Source organism: Grammomys surdaster, unplaced genomic scaffold, assembly GCF_004785775.1.
Source record: "Grammomys surdaster isolate TR1022 unplaced genomic scaffold, NIH_TR_1.0 514, whole genome shotgun sequence".
NCBI lineage: Eukaryota > Metazoa > Chordata > Mammalia > Rodentia > Muridae > Grammomys > Grammomys surdaster.
The window spans coordinates 561590-580850 of record NW_021604933.1 but is presented as its reverse complement, the minus strand read 5'-3'; the positions used below and the strand labels follow the sequence as shown (position 1 = coordinate 580850).

General features: G+C 42.6%; 2 long non-coding RNA genes across 3 annotated transcripts in view; one reads left to right on the top strand and one right to left on the bottom strand.

Moving 5' to 3' along the window:
* LOC114633080 overlaps window positions 1–7488 on the top strand; it is a 35630-nt gene extending 28142 nt beyond the window's left edge. Inside the window, exon 3 of the long non-coding RNA XR_003713172.1 lies at window positions 7461–7488. This is a non-coding gene — a long non-coding RNA (uncharacterized LOC114633080). The remainder of the gene's footprint in view (window positions 1–7460) is intronic.
* The window catches only part of LOC114633079, a 67288-nt gene that overhangs the window by 15120 nt on the left and 32907 nt on the right, over window positions 1–19261 (bottom strand). The gene's annotated exons all lie outside the window — the stretch shown is intronic.

Sequence of the window (19261 nt, the reverse complement as noted above, 5' to 3'; positions counted from 1 at the left end):
TGATGCTGTCAGGCATGTAGTCCCAGAGACATAGTTAACTAACATGTGTCAGTGTGTTAGGCTGTTGTACATACACATATGTGGGGCAAAGAGAATCTCAACTCGCCAAACATCTGAAGCCTGTTCCCATTCATCGTCTTAAGCTACCCTATTAGAATCTATGAAAGCCCCAGGTAGATATTTATTTCCTAATAATTTAAAATAGTTTACATGTATTTATTTAGCGGATGTGAGTCTTAGCACAAGTGTGGGGCTCAGAGGACGATGTGAGGAAGTCCTCTCCCTCACTGTGTGGGGCTGGGACTGGGACTCAGGTTATCAGGCTTGCTGACAAGTTCCTTTGTCCACTGAGCAATCTCTCCAGCCTGGAGTTAGCTTTACAGACCTGGTGGTAGTGGTCCAGCCTGGGGTTAGTTTTACAGACCTGATGGTAGTGGTTCCCTGTGTGGAGCAAGAGACATTCTCACAAATCATTGATGAGAGAGAAAAGAATGCCTTGAAAGCAACTTGGTAAAAATCAAAGGTGCATATCCATTTCGGGCAATTTCCATCCTAATTTATACCCCAGACAGACTCCCACATGTGTCTCAGCAGACATCCTCAAGGATGTGGGGGGCATGAAGAACTGAAATCTTAAAAAAATAAAAATGAAAACAAAACCAAAAAGCCACCACCAGCAAAACTATTGACATAATGAATTTCTACTTATGGGAGATTAGAGTGGAGAATGGTCATACAGCAGCAGGATAGTATTATTTCAGCACTCCATAGTATCATATTACCATGTTATAAAGAACAGATTAATTCTATTAGTGTCACATGCATAAATCTCAAAGGCATCATGGTGAGAAAAATGCTGTAGAAAAATATGTATACTGCTTCTATACATGCTTAACACTGCAAACTAATATTCTGTGTAGTTAAAAGTATCTTTAAAAGGTTAGTTACTTCTGGGAAAGCTGAGATGCAAAAGACTTTGGAAACCAGATACTTAGTTTGTTTAAAAACATTAAGAGCTGGAGAGATGGCTCAGCAGTTAAAAGCACTGGCTGCTCTTCCAGAAGACCTGGATTCAACTCCAGCAACCATATAGTTGGTAGCTCACAACCATCTATAATGGGATCTGATGTCCTCTTTGGCATTCAGGCACATTCAGACAGAGCACCTATATACGTAAGTATACATCAATCTTTAAACATATTAAAAGGACAGGAGTTGGGGCACACACCTTTCATCATAGCACTTGGGAGACAGAGGCAGGCAGATTTCTGTCCAAAAAAAAAAAAAAAAATCCTGGATAATGGATATATACCTTACAAGTGACTTGGAGAAACGCAGCCAGCATAGCCAAAGATTCTTATACAGTCCATAAACTTCTTACTTAGGAAAATAAGCATCTGTTTTATATACTGGTCATCTCCATAAACAGATGCACTAATGAACCCTCTTAGAAATGTGTGCAACTGATATGGCTTCCAATAGTGTAGAAGCCATACAGGTTCACTCACGATGTCTTATCCAGATGACCTTGTGACCTTCTAGATGTGAGAGCATCCTGAAAAGAACCAGAGGTACAGTGGGCCGAGGATCAATGCCGAGCCACATGTGGATATAATTAAACTATGCCCAGAAATTCCCAACTCCGGCAGAAAATCAGATCAAAATGCTAATGCAGTTAGTTGTCCTTCTGTGACCCAGCACCTGGGAGCATGACACAGCAGCTCTGCAACGGGAGACCGGGATCTAGATTTTAAAGGGCTTTCCAAGAAATTCGGATGACTAGCCAGGTTTGAGAAACGGCAGCCATCTCTGGTTATGTTCTACCAGTGTTTTCAAAGAATTGGGCAGGTGAAAGTAAAGCAAGGAAACGAGAGGAGAAAGGGGAGGCAGAAAGGGAAGAAGGCGCGCGCAAGCGCACAGTGAGCCTTTAACCATTCCCCTTCCCCCTCCAGACTTCTCCAGCCTTGAAGTGTCTTTTCAGAGTTCCAACTTTCTGTAACACTCATTTGGCAGTTACCAACTTCCTTGTTTGCTCCTAACATGGCTCCTGTTTACCCAGTAAGTTTAACCTATGTCATAAGCATCTTAGAACATCTTTGTTTTTTCTATGGTGTCTAACGCAGTGCCTGGGGAGGAAGCAGTAACGAATCATAATTAAGGACACACCGAGTTCAGAGGCGTGTTAAGGCACAAAATAAGTGTGTAAAATCTATTGTGTTTTTATAAGCTAGCAATGACATCCAACGTACTTCCTATCAATATCTCAACATCTTTTCTTTTGCACAAACTGACTGGCTGGTTATAAACGCCTTATCTAAGTCATAGCCCAGAAGAGACACCACAACCTTGAAAAAGAACGGAGGTGGAACATGAGCCTACAATGATCTTCCTGTGGAGACCAGCAAAGAATTGATGGTATAGGAATGAACCCACACATTACGGTCAATGTCAGACAAGGTGCCAAAACAACTTAATAGGAGAGAACTATTTGGTTTGTTGTTTGGCTTTGGTGCTGGGGTTTGAATGTCACATGTGCTGAGTAAGCACTCTACCACCACGCTACATCCTTGTCCCTCAGTTTTCACATCTTATTTGGACATGGGGCCTCACTAAATTATGGGTGCTGACCTTGAACTCATTCTGTAGCCTGGGCTGGCCTTGAACTTGCAGTTCTCCAGCCTCAGCCTTCCAATTAGCTGGGATTACAGGACTTGTGGCATAGGGCCAATTAAAAATACTCTATTCAACAAATGGTGCTGGGCCAGCTGAATACGTGCAAAAGGGTAAATGTGGACTCTCTTCAGCACCATACTCCTTCCTCAAAATACGATGCGGAGTGCAATATATATGTATGGAGATGCCACAATGAAACCCATTATTTTGTACTCTAATTAAAAAATTAATAAAATACTAAGTCAAAATAAATCACTGACCTGAATGTAATAATTAAAACTACATTTCTTTCTTCTTTCTATTTTTTTTTTAACACAGTGTCTTACTGTGTAGCCTGGCTGATTTGGAACCTGTTATACAGAACAGATTGGCTCTAGCTTATGGCGATCCTTCTGTCTCTGCCTTCTGACTGTTGAGATTATGGTGTATGCTACAATGCCTGGCAAAAAACTCAAAATTCTTCTGGAATAGAGATGTATCTCAGTGGTAGAACATGTGTCTAGGATGTGGGATGTGGATGCTTAATCCACACCTAGATAAATAAATATCTCCCTAGAGGAAACAGAGATGCAAGGGAATCTAAGCTATAACACGGAAACAAAAGTGTCAACATTAAGAACAATTGGATTTTAAGCATAAAATCTTTTCTGTTTCATGGGCCAGTGAGACAGCTCAGTTGACCTCACTCCAGTCTTCAGAACCCACAGTGAACAAAGAAAAGTGATTCCCAAAGTTGTTCTCTGGTCTCCATGCGTGTACCATGGTGTACTCCCACATATATACATACAAATAATAATAATAATAATAATAATAATGAACACTTTTGTGTTTCAAAGGATACCATCAAGAAAATAAAAAAGCAGGTTGATATCCATGAGAGACCTCTCCTATTCTGAGGAGAAAGGGAGGACTGACTGGAGAGTAGGTGGGGGGGAGGAGGGGTAAGAGGGAAGAAGTGGGAGAAGAGGAGGGAGGGGAAGATGCGATGGAGAAATAAAGTAAATAAAAAAAATACAACACAAAAATTCCTCTTTGTATTAACATATAGTACTTCAATAATACTGTGTATAAGACTGCTGTGTATAAGTTCACTAACATAGTAGTAGAATAATTAAATTATTTTAATGTTGCTTTGAAATTGAAAAACGAAGAAAAGGAAGAAGAGGAAGAGGAGGAAAAGGAGGAGGGGAAGGAGGAGGAGAAGGAGGAGGAGAGTAAAAAGAAAAGGGTAAATTACAGAATGAAAGATAAACCTTTTAAGACACCTGACAAGGACCTTATATCCAGAGTACATGAAACCTATCAAAACTCTCATATAAAAAACAATTAAATTATCAACGAGAAATCTTAATAAACATTTATCAGAAAAATAGATACAAGTGGCCCTTATGCATGCAGACCGTTGCTCAGCACCATTAGTAATTAGGAAAGTACAAGTCAAAACCCCAATACAATCTTCACACCCACAAAAATGTCCATGATGATACCCAATGTTAGTGACGATATAAGGCAATCATTGTCATATAATGCTACTAAGCACGTAGAACGGAAAGTACCGAACCACACAGCCACTGGGTAGTTCTTTCCTAGTAGCATATATACCAAGAGAAATGAAAAAGTTTATCCAAATAAATTCTTGTACATAAATGCTCATAACAGTGTTATGTATAATGGACAAAGAGTGAAAACTACCCACGTTTACAAATTGAAGAGTGTATAAATAAAATCTGTTATAACCATGTAAAGACATATACTGATTAGTGCTTCATGTGGGCAAACCATGAGAACACCATGCTAAGGGAACGATCGCACGTCAGGATCCATTCATGTAGCATATTCATAATGTGCAAATGCAGAGAGGCAGAAAGTAGATTAGTGGTTCCCTGAGGGTAGGGTTCAGCGGCAAAGGATGACAACTATGACACCAAGCCTTCTTCAGGGGTACTGGAAATATTCATGGATTGAGGGGTTGCCATGAATGTACCCATCTGTGACAATACTTTTAAAACACCAAGCTTATATTTAAGTAGGCAGCCTTTACACTATGTAAACTACACACCTCAGTAACTACAAAGGAAGTAAACCCCAGACAGCCCAGCTTTGCATTCTAGCTCAGTTGCTGTTGTGATATATCAAGGTCCTTCCCCATAGGACCCTGGCATTTGCCGTCTCATTAAATAGCTGTACTTCACTGTGTGAGCTACTTTTCTATTGCTGTGATAAAACTCTATGACAAGGACCTTATAAAAGACAGTTTCCTTGGACTTAGAGTTCCAAAGAGCTGAGAATCCTGTGACATGGAGTAGTGACAGCAGGTATCAAACATGGATGCAGTAACAGCTGAGAGGGCCTATCTCCAACTACAGACAGAAAGCAGAGGGTACAAACTGGGAATGGCTTGTGGCTTTGAAATCTCAACATCCCACCCCACCCCTGCCCCAGTGACACACTTCTTCCAGAAAGGCCACATCTCCTAAACCTACCCCCAGCAGTGCTACCAACCGAGGAGACCAAGTATTCAAACATCTGAGCCTATAGGGACATTTTCGTTCAAACCATCACAGTTGACTTCATTTATGTCTCTCTCATCCCTCATCCATTGTCTGTGATTGTCCCTGTTTCTGTTTATCATTATTGTGGCAGTGAACATTTGGTTCTTAGTTGGTGGCTATTTGGGAAGGATTAGGAGGTGTGGCCTTGTTGAAGGAAGTATGTCACTGGGGCGGGCTTTGATGTTTCAAAAAACTAGTTCTATTTACTCCCAGTGTGTTCCCTGCCTCCTGCTTACAGATTAAGATGTGATCTAGCTATACCTACCAGCAAGCCTTTGCTGAACCGTCATGAACTCACCCTCTGACACCCTCTGTCAATTTCATTGACATAAAGCTCAATGAAATTCTTTCTTTAGTCAGTTGCCTTGGTCATGGTGGGTTTTTTTTCTCACAACAACAGAAAAGTAACTTATACAATTATCAGTCACCCTGTTTTATTTTTCTTAGAGCATTAGTCACTTCCTGAAATCATCTTGTCTCCTAGTTTACGGTTCCTTGTTTTCCTCTCTCACTAGAATATAAGCTCTGTGAGAACAGGGCCATTACCTGAGTTGTTGTTGCTGCCACTTATGTCGGTGACACTGCCTGACATACAGGAAGCATTCGATAATATTTACTGTATGTTGCATGAATGGAAGATGGCTAATCACCAAGCTTCCCCGAATCTCTCTAAATCTTCATTTTTGTTAGTGACAAGATGTCATAATAATAATTGCACTTAGCCCATAAATAACAATATGTGCAAAAACACAGCTCATTATAGACATTCAATAAACATGAATAGTGATTTTTGTTACGATCCCCACAACTACCATTAACCTGTAATTAAGATGCCCCACATGACGATCATGATCGCCTGAAAAGTGCTATTTTCACTGGAAAATAAATGATTGAGTCCCTTCTTCAGGGGTGGCCAAGCTTTGCATTCAAGGGTCCTAGGATTTTGGATCCTCTTTAAATGAAGGTCGATAAATAACAGCTACAGTTATTACATCTTTTCCCTTCTTTTAAGAAACTTGGGGTCTGGAAATTGAATGTATGGTATAATGTACCTAAAAATATTCTCTACCATTGAGTTACATCCTGGGCCAATAACTGTAATTATTACTGGGGCTATCTCTGTTATAAAGAAAACAAGAAAGAAGGAAAAAGAGAGAGAGAAAAATACCAAATGACAATGCCTCCTCTTAAGTAAAAGAGAGAATGGGCAGATCTTTTATCTGTTGATAATAACATAATAACTTTCTATCCATTTTCTCAATAGTTTAGTGAATGCCCTTGAGTACAAACACAATAGCCACTTGATGTTTGACCCTCCTTGTTGGATTAGAAAAGCCGGGTTATGAGGTCAGTGAGGCAGGCATGTGAAGCAGTGAGGAGTGCCGTGGTGTGTGGAAGCAGGTCATGCAGATGGCAAGTGATGTCTACCTACCAGTCAGCATCCGCACGGAGGCTTGTTCTCCTGCAGTCGCTCTCATTAAAAGTCAGGGGGTGTCTCAGCTACCTTCCACTGACTTTTTGTGAAAGAGATGGTATGTTACAGTGGCAGAGCCATCAGGGAAATTATGGTCCTGCTCCAGGAACAAGTGACCCTGAGGACCTCAGTGGCTTACACCAGCAGTTGACAAGTCACTCAGCCTCTCGCCCATCAGAAGTCCGCTGTGAGGCTGCTCCCATTTGTCTTCACTCTGTGGCCTGCGCTGAGGGGGCAGCTGCTATCTAAAACACGTCAAGGGAAAGAAAAGATGGCATGAGGCTACCTCACATGGATGCACCTCACTTCCATAACCTGCATTTCATCAGCTAAAAGCAGCACAGTAACAGACACCATCTTCCAATACGAAAGAAACATGGAATATTTTGAGAAAGGTGATACAACCTACTGTAGTTGTCTTCATTAATTTTAGAACTTGGTCTGGGAGAGGCCTGAAGGAGCTTCACTTTTAAATTTTAAAATGCCCTTTCAGGTAGGAAGGAAAAAAAGTTCTTATGAGATGCAACTGAAAGTACAGTGTAATGAATTACCACATGTAACAGGAACACTAGAATCTAGATACAGAAAAACACACATAAAAATACAAATAAAGGCATACTTTCAGAAGTCTGTCTCTCAAGAGAATGTAGTTTAGATGACTTCCTTAGACCTCTGCAGATTTTTCTTTGTCCTCCTGGGCCACAGTCACAGAGTGATTCCATGAATTTCCCTGAGGACTGAGGGAGGCATCTGTCTTTCAGGAAATTGGAGCCTGTGCAGCGGATGATCTGTTGGATGCTGGGAAAGTGCAGATTCCTGACAGCACCGGTGACGCCAGCCTTGACAGCACTAATTTCTGGGAGGTGAGTGTTTACCAGCATGTATCACGGCTGTTTAAAGGATCGATGGTGGTTAAGGGCTGAATTATGTAACCCCAAGCCAATGCACGTTGAGGTCCTAACCCCCAGTACCTCAAAAAAAATGGAGATAAGGGCTTTTAAGAGATAGTTAAGTTAAAATGAGGCCTTTTAGGGTGGGGTCTTATTTAACATGAGGCTATTCAGGCCCAGGGCTGAACTCAATGGTAGAGCACCTTTCTTCCATGTGCAGGGATATGGGTTAGATTCCCAGCACTCCCAAACAAACAAAAAACTAGGAGAGACCATGTGGCAATTCAGCAAGAAGACAGCTATGTGGCCTAAGGAAAAAGCTCAAGCAGAAACCAGACTCGCTGACACATTGGACTGGCAGCTTTGAGAACCATGAAGAATTTCTGATATTTGAACAACTTAGTCTATGGAATTTTGTTATGATGGCCCTCCAGACTAACATGGTGGTTCTTTTGAGTATCACACACAGATGTGGTAGACAGGAAAGGCGTTATCATTCTTCCCCCAGGGTTGGAGGTCAACCCGGGCTTCAAACGTGCACGGGCTTAGACTTCTTTCCTTTTCACGTAAAAGGCGGTGGGTGTCATCCTCTGGTCCTCCCTAGTCTCAGTAGTTGGTTATCTGAGAAAACCTTGAGAGAAGAAGTCCTTCACTGTGGTTGTCATGCACAAGCCTCTGAAAAGCTCTCACCTTTGGGAATACTCTATTCACCAACTCAAAAGAAGGTCTCTTTAGAGATTTTCATTAATTGGTAGAGATTGATCCAGATGTGCTTAAAGCCAGGGGGAAAATGTCATTTTAAATGATGCTTAATTACAGAGAACTCTTAATAACATGGAAAAAATGATTATATTATCATTTAAGTGAAAAAATCAGCATGCAAAATTAAACTATATAGACAGAACTACCTTATCTATATAATCATATGCATAAGGGAAAGACTGACTAGAAATCTATGTGAACATTAGCTTTTCCTTGTGATGCCATTATAGGTTATTTATGTTTTCTTCTTTATATATCCTGGATTTCTGAATTTTTCATATTGAGCATGTGTGAGCTTTATAAACAGAATCAGGCTTCTGTTTTAAGGATGGGGAGTTGGAGCAGAGTGCATGTGACCCAGTGTCACAATGAGAGCCATCTCCAGGAGATGCAGGCTCCAGAGCTCACAAGTCAGATCCAAATCCATCAGAAACATGTGGTCCAGACTCCCCGCTTCCATGACTAGGAATTACAACTCCTTTTTCAAATAAGTCTCTGAGAGCTCCTCCTCCCCTCAGACATCTAAGCTCTGCCTCTGAACTTGTATTCTTTCTTGGATTCAAGTTGCCTATGCTATTCTTCACCAATGACCCAACTTAACCTTTTCCATCCCTCCCACATACCTTGCCCCCAACCCTTTGTACCCTTAAGCTGCCCTGGCACCTGTGGCTTCCATGAGCAAAGTGGCTACAAAGTAATACGCAGGAAGTAATGGGGAAGGGGGAAATATTGGGAGAAATGCTTCCAGAGTTTTCTTCTCTGCAGTATGACTCTCCTGGCTCCTCCTGGCTTCCTCCTTGCTCCTCCTCTGTAGCTGAGTACCTACACCAGACTGGCTCAAGGGTGATGTACACAGAGGTCATGCTTGGCTGAACTCCGTCTACCTTCCCCTCACAGAAAGGCTTTCATCTGGCTCTTTTCCTCCAAAGCCAGCTTCCTCACCCAGCTTCCAACCTCAGTTTGCACAGTCTTGGTCAAATGTTACTTGTGATTGAGCCTGAGTACCTAGCCATGGGACATGGCATTCCTATTAGATCTCACAGTTGATCTTTATCAATAACCAAGAATGGTATAAGCTGACTAATACCTCTTTCCCAAACCTTAGCGTTGATATGCTACCCCACCCATCCCCATTTCCCCCAGCCAAGCGATACCGGTTAGTTTTCTGTTGCTGTGATAAAATGTCATGACCAAAAGCAACTTGAAGAGTTTCTTTTGGCATTTGGTTCCAGAGAGCTCTAGAGGGAGGCATGGCGGGAAAGCGTGGCATGGACATAGGAGCAGAAAGCTGGCTGATCACATTTCATCCACATCCAGGAAGGATGGGAAGGAAACAGTAAGTGGGGTGAGGCTCTAAGCCCTCAGAGCCCACCTTCCTCCTCCTCCTCAAGGCTCCACAACCTCTCCAAACAGCACCATCAACTTGATTCAAGTATTTGAGCCTAAGGAGACATTTCTCATCCAAACCAGCACAGATGGTCTTAGAGGCTGGGTCCACGGAAGTGATTAAGCCGTGAGAGAGGAACCCTCATGAGTAGGCAGAAAGCCTTGCTCTTTTCATCCCATGAAAAGATATATTGGGAAAACACCAGTCAGTGTTCTGGAAGGTCCTGGAGGACCCTTTACCCCAACCTGATCATGCCAGTAACCTGATTTAGACTTCTAGTCCAAATCAATCTTGAGAAACATTTCGAGAAACAAGAACATACCTATCAGATACCTGGCCTTTGGCCTATTCTTACCACAATCTGAACTAAGATGAAAGTGATGTTTAGGACTCCATCTGTTCACCCTTTGTTTGGAGCTCAGGTAAAGAAGTGCTGTTAGAGATGGAGAGATGGTTCAGCAGTTAAGAACACTGGCTGCTCTTCCAGAGGACTGAGGTTCAAATCCCAACACCCACACAGCAGCTCACAATTGTCTTGTAACTCCAGGAAGCAACACTCTCACATAGATGTACATGAAGACAAAGCATCAATGCACATGAAATAAAAATAAATATTAAAAAGAAAAATATTCTAAATGTAAAAATAAAGTGCTATTAATGAGATCTCCGTTTCTCAAAAAGGAAATGACTCAGGAGCCTACTCTGTCCCGCCAAGAAGGAGCTTCATACGTGTTGGTGACTTTAATACTTTTGTGCTAGCGTATTCTCACACAGTGCCTGAGAAAAGGGAAGAATGACATGTTCTGCTCACAGTTTCAGAGGTCTCAGCCTGTGCTTGACTGACTCCATTGTTTCTGGGCCAGGAAGAAGCAAAGCATCATAGGAGAAGAAGGCGGAGAAGAAAGCTTCATCATCTTGTAACAGTCAGGAAGCAGAGAGAAAGAACCGGAGGAGGCTAGAACCAAGCAGGCCTCCCAAGGGACACCCACAGCACCTCACTTCTTCCATCAAGGTGACACCTCTCACGGTTTTGCCACCTAATAATCAATTCAAAATTGAAGCCCATAATGGATTCAACCCTTAGATTTGGTCAGTACCCTCCTAATGTAAACTGCCTCCAAAGTTTCCACCAGAGGCTAGCTTTACTCATTCTCTGGCATCTCTCAACCCAATTGGGTTGCCAGTCAAGATTAACCATCTCAACCGCAAAACACATGTGTCATTTTCCCTGTCACAAATAAGGAAACAAAGGCTCAGAGAAATTAAGACATTTGTCTAAGGTCTCATAGTACGTGAGTGGCGAACATCTGTCTTAACATGATAGACAAGCGCTTCTTAGTGCTTAAGAGCTGGCTTGTCTGCGGCCCCTGATGCACTTCTCAGGAACTGAGGCAGCAACTCTATGTTCCTTAAAACCTAATCATGCTAAACCTTCATTAATAACCAACTGAGTTATCAACTGAGCAGCATGCCAGATTGGCAAAGATGATGACGCAACTGAAGGACAAGAGGCACAATTGTATTAAAACTACCGATAGGAAAGCACCTAACATTAAGAAATATATTTCCCCAGACATCGCAGAAACATTTTCCCCACTTTGAATCAGAATCTTACTCTGTAGCCTAGGCTGACCTGGAACTCATTGTGTAGCTCAGGCTAGACTCTAACCCATTGTGATCCTCCCGAATACTAGGATTAGGTGTAAGAGAGCATGCTCCTCTTCGTGAGCCAGTGGGCAGTTACCTCACCTCCTTTACTCTCAGTTTGTGCTCAGTGCTAACTAGTCCTGCTTGCATCAGACCACTCCGTGTTTATCCGAGGCTGTCATCAGAAACAGCTGTCCCTTGACGCCCGCTTGCTTTTGGAAAACAAATGTATGTCCTACTGCAGATAGACTGAAAATAATTTAAATGAATAATGAATTCATCTAACCATACATAAAAACCAGAGGTAGTGAGTTAATAAGCAGAAAAATGATACTAAAATTTAGCTCCATGACCTTTTAAACAGACAAACAAAGAAGATGTTTGACTGACCCCTAAAGGCAGTCAGCTGGCCAGCTGAACCTCAGTCCTTTTGGGTGAGCCAGAAGATACCCAGCTGCCAAGGGACCAGGAACTGTTTACAGGATCTCAAACCACTGCTACTTTCTTCTCATCTTCCCAAGAAAAACTCAGAAAGTACAAGGGTACCCCGCAGGCCACTAAGCACATCTCCAATTGTCCCCCAGGGAAATCTGATGTTGAAAAATGGCACTTTTCCAAAATAGTGGTTCAAGCCAGATGAGGAATTACAGAAAAGATGGCCTTCCATGGAAAAGACTCTGCCTCCAAATCCCTAATGTCTTCATTAGGGAACCTAAACGCAGGCTCAGCAGCTGGTCTCCACTGCTCTGAAGCACTGTGGTACAGGGGGAGGAACAATGTGTGGGGCTGGTGACAAAGCAGTTCTCCTTCTGGGCCCCAGCCCTGCCAGCATTTAGCTGGGTGATCTTGGCAGAGGTACTTGTGGGCCTGATTTGTTCAATGAGACTCAGCCAGACTATGAGGCTTCCTGGTTCTAAAATCCTGTCATTGCTCATTTTTGGATCGGCACCTTTCATTTGATGAAAATCAAGGCAGGTTCTTGAGTGTTTTCTACTATTTCAAAACCACACTACCCTCCTTTCTATCTTCCTTGGTGGCTTCCCTTGCACTTGATTGAAGATAAATCTCCAGGGTGGTATTCAGAACTTGTGATTGAGACATGGCTATTTAACCCAGCACAGTACCTCACTCCTACCAATCACCTACTTCACGTTCTGGCACCACTACACTGAGTCTGCTTCCTCACCATGCCCTTGGTGCAATCCTGAGCATGCATCATGTGTCAGACACCTTTCCAGTGCTTACCTGTACCACTCTTTGCTTGACTGTCTTGTAATAAAGGCAGAGCTTGCTAACGAGCAAACTGTGACACATCATTAGATTAACAAAATAGAAGATGATTTCTGTATTGTGCAACGATCCCTCCAGGTTATTCTTGTGTTACAGCTTTGCTTCAGAGTTCTTCATTCCTGGTTCATGACAACTAGGGGGCCGGGGGTGGGGGGAGAATGGTGCAAAGGCACATTCCGTTTCCAGCCCTAGCAAGGACAAGATGCACACCCTTCTGCTCATGTTCTGTAAGTGAGAACTGACCTGCCCGCCTCCCCATGGGAACTTAAAAATTGGTTAGGCTCCTCCCCATCTTTCCTTTACCTGTCACGCTGTGGAGAGAGGCGAGCAGGATCTCTGTTCCTGCCTTGCTTCCTGACGACATTCCTCATTCCTCTCAAACCTCAGTCCACGTGCTGCTTCCTTTGTGACATTTCCTTGTTTGGACAGGGTGAGGCCCTCATTTTCCTAGTCCTATTACACCGTGGACCTTTCAACCACTGTGGCATTAGTCATACAGTTCTGTGTGATGTACAGGGCAGTCTGCTCAGCTAGATGAACTGAATCCCTCTCTCCCTCTTTTCCTTCCTTTTTTCTATCCTTTCTTAAAGTGGGCTTTCTAGGTAGCCCAGGCTAATCTGGAACTCACTATGTAGTCTATGTTGGCTTCAAACTTGCAATCCTCCTGCGTCTGCCTCCCACGTGCTGGCATTATGTACATTTGTGATAAATTTTTGTACACATCTGTGACGCTCTTTCCAGAGAGGTTTAACTAAAGTGGGAGACCTGCCCTAAATGTGAGCAGTACCATCCCCTCAGCTGGTGTCAAGGAGCAGCAGAATTTAAAAGGAGACTGCAAACACTCCTGACTGCAGATGCAACTGACCAGCCACTTCATGCTCTTCCTGACATTCCTTCCCTGCCATGATGGATCAATCACACCTTTAAACTGTCCATCAGAATAAATTCTTCCTTCCTTAAGTTTCTTTAGTTAGTAGACCCTGGCACGGCAACCAGAAAACATAACAATAAGGGAGATCCAGGCTAAGAAGTAGGGTTGCTGCTGTAGTAAACCTGACCTTGTAGTTGGTAGGCCTTTGGAATTTGTATGTGGGGAATGTGGATGGGTTTGGAGCTATGGGCTAGAGAAGCCCTAGACTGGCACAGGCACAGCTTAAAGACCCATTCTGGCTGGGACTTAGAAGACCAGAATGCTGAAGAAAACTTAGACAGTAGATGCTCAGCTCATGAGGTTTTGGAGGGAATAAGGACATCCTTTGGAACTGGGCTGGAAATGCTTCACATTATAGTCTGGCAAATAAAATAAAATAAAATAAAATAAAATAAAATAAAATAAAATAAAATAAAATAAAACAAAACAAAATAAATCTGGATTCATTCTGCCTATGTCCTAAGAACTTGTTAGGCTGACTTCATATGTCGTGGACTAATTTGCTCATCAGAAGATATTTCAAGACAAGATAGCATTTAAGCTGTGGCAGTTACTAAGGCTCATCGTCTCTGTTTATAACTATGCTGAGAACAGGTAAAATGATGCAAAAAAAAAAAAAAAAGGAACAGCTGGGCAAGAAAAGGTGTTTGTGCAAGTGTAAGGTAGGTAGGTGCAGAAAAAAAGCAGCGCTAAGTCAGGACCATGGAAAAGAAGCCTTGCATTCTACGCTGTGTCCATATAAACAGTGTCCGGAGGGAAACGTTCCACAAAGAGAAGGTTCCAGTTTGTGAAATTGAAAATTAATTTTAAAGGATAGAGCCTGAACTAAGAATACCGGTGAAGGAGTCCCTGCTGGAAAACAACTACAAGGGAGGTGTTTTCTCTGGATCAGCCACCAAGGCACAAAAAGGTCACGACACACGTGATAAAGGGTAGCCAGACTATCTCAAGTTGGCAATGGGAGTTTCAGGGTTTAGGGGGTTCCATGTGGTTTAGGCTTTATAAGCACACAAAGTATAAAAGTTATAAAAGTTACAGGGCCATGAACGCTTGCACCAGGCTTCCGGAAAGCCACTGAGGGCAATGTGCAGTAGCATTAGAGTCCTTGCAGGGAGGTCGTAAAGGCCATCTCATGCCGGTGAACGTGAAGCCCAGGTAGCCATGGAGACCCTAAGATGTTGGAGATGCCAAGACCCTAGAAAGCTTCAGGCACAGAGTGGAGCTAGCTGAAAAAGAGATCACATGTGCTTTATACAGCAGAGAGGGTGTCCAAGGCCATTTTGTCAATAAGTCTAAATTGCCAGACATGGAGTTTCAGGTTTGATGTTTGCCTGCTGAGTTCCAATATTGTTTTGGCCCAATCTTTTCTTGCTGTGTGCCTATCTTTTACTTTAAGAATGGGAATATTTGCTCTGTGCAATTTTGTAGTGGAGGCATGGCATTTGATTTTGTTTTATAGAGCTCACATGAGGGAATTGCCTTAAGTCTTAGATTGGACTGGAAAATTTTAGAGACGGACTAAATCCATTTTGCATTATGAGATGAAAATGAGATTTCTTGGTTGGGGTAGACTATTAGGACTTTAATTGATATTTGGAGGTATCACAGTGGCATGGGATATAATGATTATGTTTAACCTTCATTATCAAGCTGATTGAATTTGTGATTACCTAGAAGACACATTTCTGGGTATGTCTTCCAGAAAACTTTCTTTGTGTGTGTGTGTGGGGGGTATTAAAACTCCCTAAACGTGAGTGATAGCATATCATGGCTGGAATCTTCAAACGAACAAAAAGGAAACAGTGGGCAGAGCACTGGTACTCCTCCCTGACTGTGGATGTAACATGACTTCACACACATGCTGCCATGCTTTCTCTACTATGATGGACGGTAGCCTCATTTTGAACTGATACAAATCCAGCTCATAGTGCACACCAAGGCCCATCAGCACCAGCTCGCCAGGTCCACATCATTACCCTCTTTATATAAGAAATGAACAGACTTTCCTTGAGGATGCTAAAGCCTCAGTGGGAGTACATGAGGATAAATGGATGCCTCTAAACTAAAGAAAGGCTGAAGACGATAAAGGAACTGTGACAACTACAAAAAGGATGTTGATTGAGAGAAAAACAAACAAACAAAAGCAGAATTTTAATTTTTTGAGACAGGGTATGGCTTCTGGAGTTCAGACTAGCCTTAAATTAACTCACAGTCTTCCTAACACAGCCTTCTAAACACTGTTAAAATTTTTTTTTTTTGAGAAGCATTGGAATGACCTGAAATTGTATGTCTCCCTCAAATTCACACATCAAACTCTGTTCCTTAAAATAATATTTAGAAATAGGAGTTTGGGAGGTGTTAGCTCACAGGTCCAGAGCCTTTAAGAATAACCTCCCGAGGGACCCACTCACCTCTTGAGCCACATGTAGACCCACTGAGAAGGTTCCATCCTTGACCCAGAAAGCAGACACCAAAGTTGCTGGGTTTCCTGCCTCCAAAATGTCAAGACACAATGTCTGTCACTCACTCAACTTACAGTGTTTTGTTATGGTAGCCCCACTGGACTAACATGGGTATGAGAGTAACTCTTTAAATGTTCACAACACCTTTATATTCTTATAGGTCTTAGTCTGGCTAGATAATCCATGTGGCTTCATGCAGATCCCAAGCCAGTGTTTCCATGGGAACCATCAGGTGAGGCAGCAAGGTGCAAGTACAAGAGCATTTCACAGCCAACGTCTCTACACTGTCTTAGTTCAGGCATCGAGAAACTGTAGAGAGGCCTATGTAAAGACAAGTAAGTTCCCATCTGAACTAATTCACAGCAATCATGAGATAGATGCTGATGTTGGAATATATTTTTTTCTCCTAAAATGACCAAGAGACGAGTGTATGGTCTAAGTGTGGAATGAACCAAAAGGGTAGCATATTTATTTTGGACATTTGTTTAGGGCTACATAGAAAGACAAGACTATATACTTGCCTGAGAAACCCTCTGTGGCAGACCACAGTTAACTGACCAGAGTTAGGAATTCAGCTCTTGACTACCCTTCCTAACCTCTCTGGAATTTGGGCAGGACCACTGACCACTGTTTGTGACTAGATGCTAATGTGTGCCAGCTTCCTTGCCTGGTCACTATACAGATCCCTACGGGGTTATTCTCTAAAGGCTTCCTGCCCAACTGGCTGAATGGAAGTAAGCATGGGCAAGATGGAGCCACAGGTTGGAAGAGGCCTGTGTCCCTGAATTACTAGAATTATTCTAAGCCATACCAGATTATGAGAAGAACGGTGGTACATTTGTATCAGTTGTCATAATTTGCCTATCCTGACCAATTGACCCTATTTCCCAACTTTCCTCTGGGTTATGGCAGGAAGAGAGAGGAGTAAGTCTCTGGAGTCTCAGATGATCCAGATAAATGAAGGAATCCAGCGACTGGGGAGTTGCCTCAGTGGCTGAGAGCACTTGTCACTCTTGCACAAGACCTGAGTATTCTCAGCACCTACATGGTGGTTTACAATCAGATATAATTCCCATTCCAGGGCATCTGACACTCTCTGGCCTCCATGGGCCCCAGGTATGCACACAGTGTACTTACATACAGGCAAGCAAAAACACTCAGACACGTGAAATAAATCTTTTTACTTTCTAAAAGAAGGTATTTGGTACCAACCTCAACATCAAATATTATAGTATCTAGTAGATTCTGGAATGAAATCAGAAGCCTTAGACATTCCCATGGGACCATACAGGCTACCTGTGCTCCTCTACCGAACCCACTAACTGCCCCTCTGGACATGTGTATACCCTCGAGAACAGTAAGTAACCATCTGCAAACAGCAGCCATGTGAATCCCCAACACGGCCAATTGATTTCATATATTTAAGGTCCAAATAAAGCCGCATTTAATCCTACTTGTTTCTGCCTTTGTTTTTTATTTTGTCTGAACATGCTGATTAAGAAGAACAAATAGATTGTTAAGCAACTTTATGTCCAAGAGTGTATTTTTTTAAAAGTGATTATAAGATGTGGTTAGGCACAGTCCTAGAGGACAATTAGGGGACCCAAACATTATGTTGAAAATGAGACCTTTGAGTACTTGCCTGAAGATGTTATGAGGAAACGTTTGTTTACTTACCAACTTTGAGATTTAAGTCTGTCTTCAAGTAGCCTCAAGGTATTAAGAACAATAAATAATAACGTGCTGATGGAAAACATTAAAAAAAACAGACTTGTTACAGTCTTTTAAATAATAAAGGATAAATTCAGCTTAAATCAGAATACAAGCTCCAAATCCATCCTGCCTGCACTATTGACCACTAAGCTAAAAGCTGGAGTGTAAGAGTCATCTCTGTAGTGGTAGTCTACCAAAACTTTAGTAGGTGTTGGCTGGGGCTCCAGAGAATGCTAGCAAGCTCCTGCTCCTCAGAGCTAACCTGGCCTGCATGGAGGATGGTGGTAACCAGCCTTTCTCTCTCAGGTGAGCTGGGAGAGAAGGGGATAAACTTTGAGAGAGTTGAGGCTCGAGGTATGGGGTACAGGGAGAGATGAGGTAAGAGATGGAGAAGCAAGCACTTAGAAGAGTCCCTTTGGACCAAGAAGAAAGGAATGTACGTCTTCTGGGAAGACAGGTCTGTGGCTTCCTGTTCCAAGGCTAAGAACTTAGGCTCCAGTGTTCCTCTCATGTGGTATCTTTTCTATGGACTTTATCTGCATCCTGTTTTCTTCCCACTCCAAATCCCAAGTCTCTATAAATACCCAGGCAACTCATCACCAAGGTTGTGTCAACATCAGAGAGAGCTGGAGGCTCATGGCTGTAATTCCAGCACTTGACAGGCTGAAGCAGGAGGAATTCGGTGAGTTCCAGGCCAGCCTGGGCCTTAGACTAAAAGCTTGTCTTAAAGAGGGAGCAAGGGGAAGGATAACAAGATGTATCAATGGATAAGGGTGTTTTCTGCACAAGCCTCCTAACCTGAGTGGGGTCCCCAGAGCCCACGTAAAGGTAGAAGGAAAAAACCAGTGCCACAGTCCTCAGAATTCCACATCTGCACCACACCATGTGCCCACATAGCACACGCATGCGCACGCATACACACACTCATGCACACGAATGCTCACGTACACACACTCACAATGAATAAATATTAAATTAAGATAATAGCAAAAACCTCACGAAGGGATCAAGTAGTAGAACAGGTGAGCTTCAGCAAGTGCAGTGTGGTCAGGAGAACTGTCACTAGCATAAGGTCCTGTGACAACACAGAGGGCATGGGACTTCCCTGTCCATCTCTAGTCAGAGCCCTAGGACTAGACGTGAAAATCTTTCCTTCCTTCCTTCCTTCCTTCCTTCCTTCCTTCCTTCCTTCCTTCCTCCCTCCTTCCCTTCCTCCCTTCCTCTGTTTCTTCATTCAATTTATTTATTTATTTATTTATTTATTTATTTATTTATTTATTTATATTTTTATTTATTTGATACATGGTTTTGCTGTGTACGTCACACTGGCCCTGAACTGAGAATATCTTGCTTCAACCTCCTCCACATTAGGATCATTGTTAAATACCACTGTGATACCTGACTGCAATGAATATTAAAGGAGACTGATGCAGCCATGTACATACACACACACACACACACACACACACACACACACACA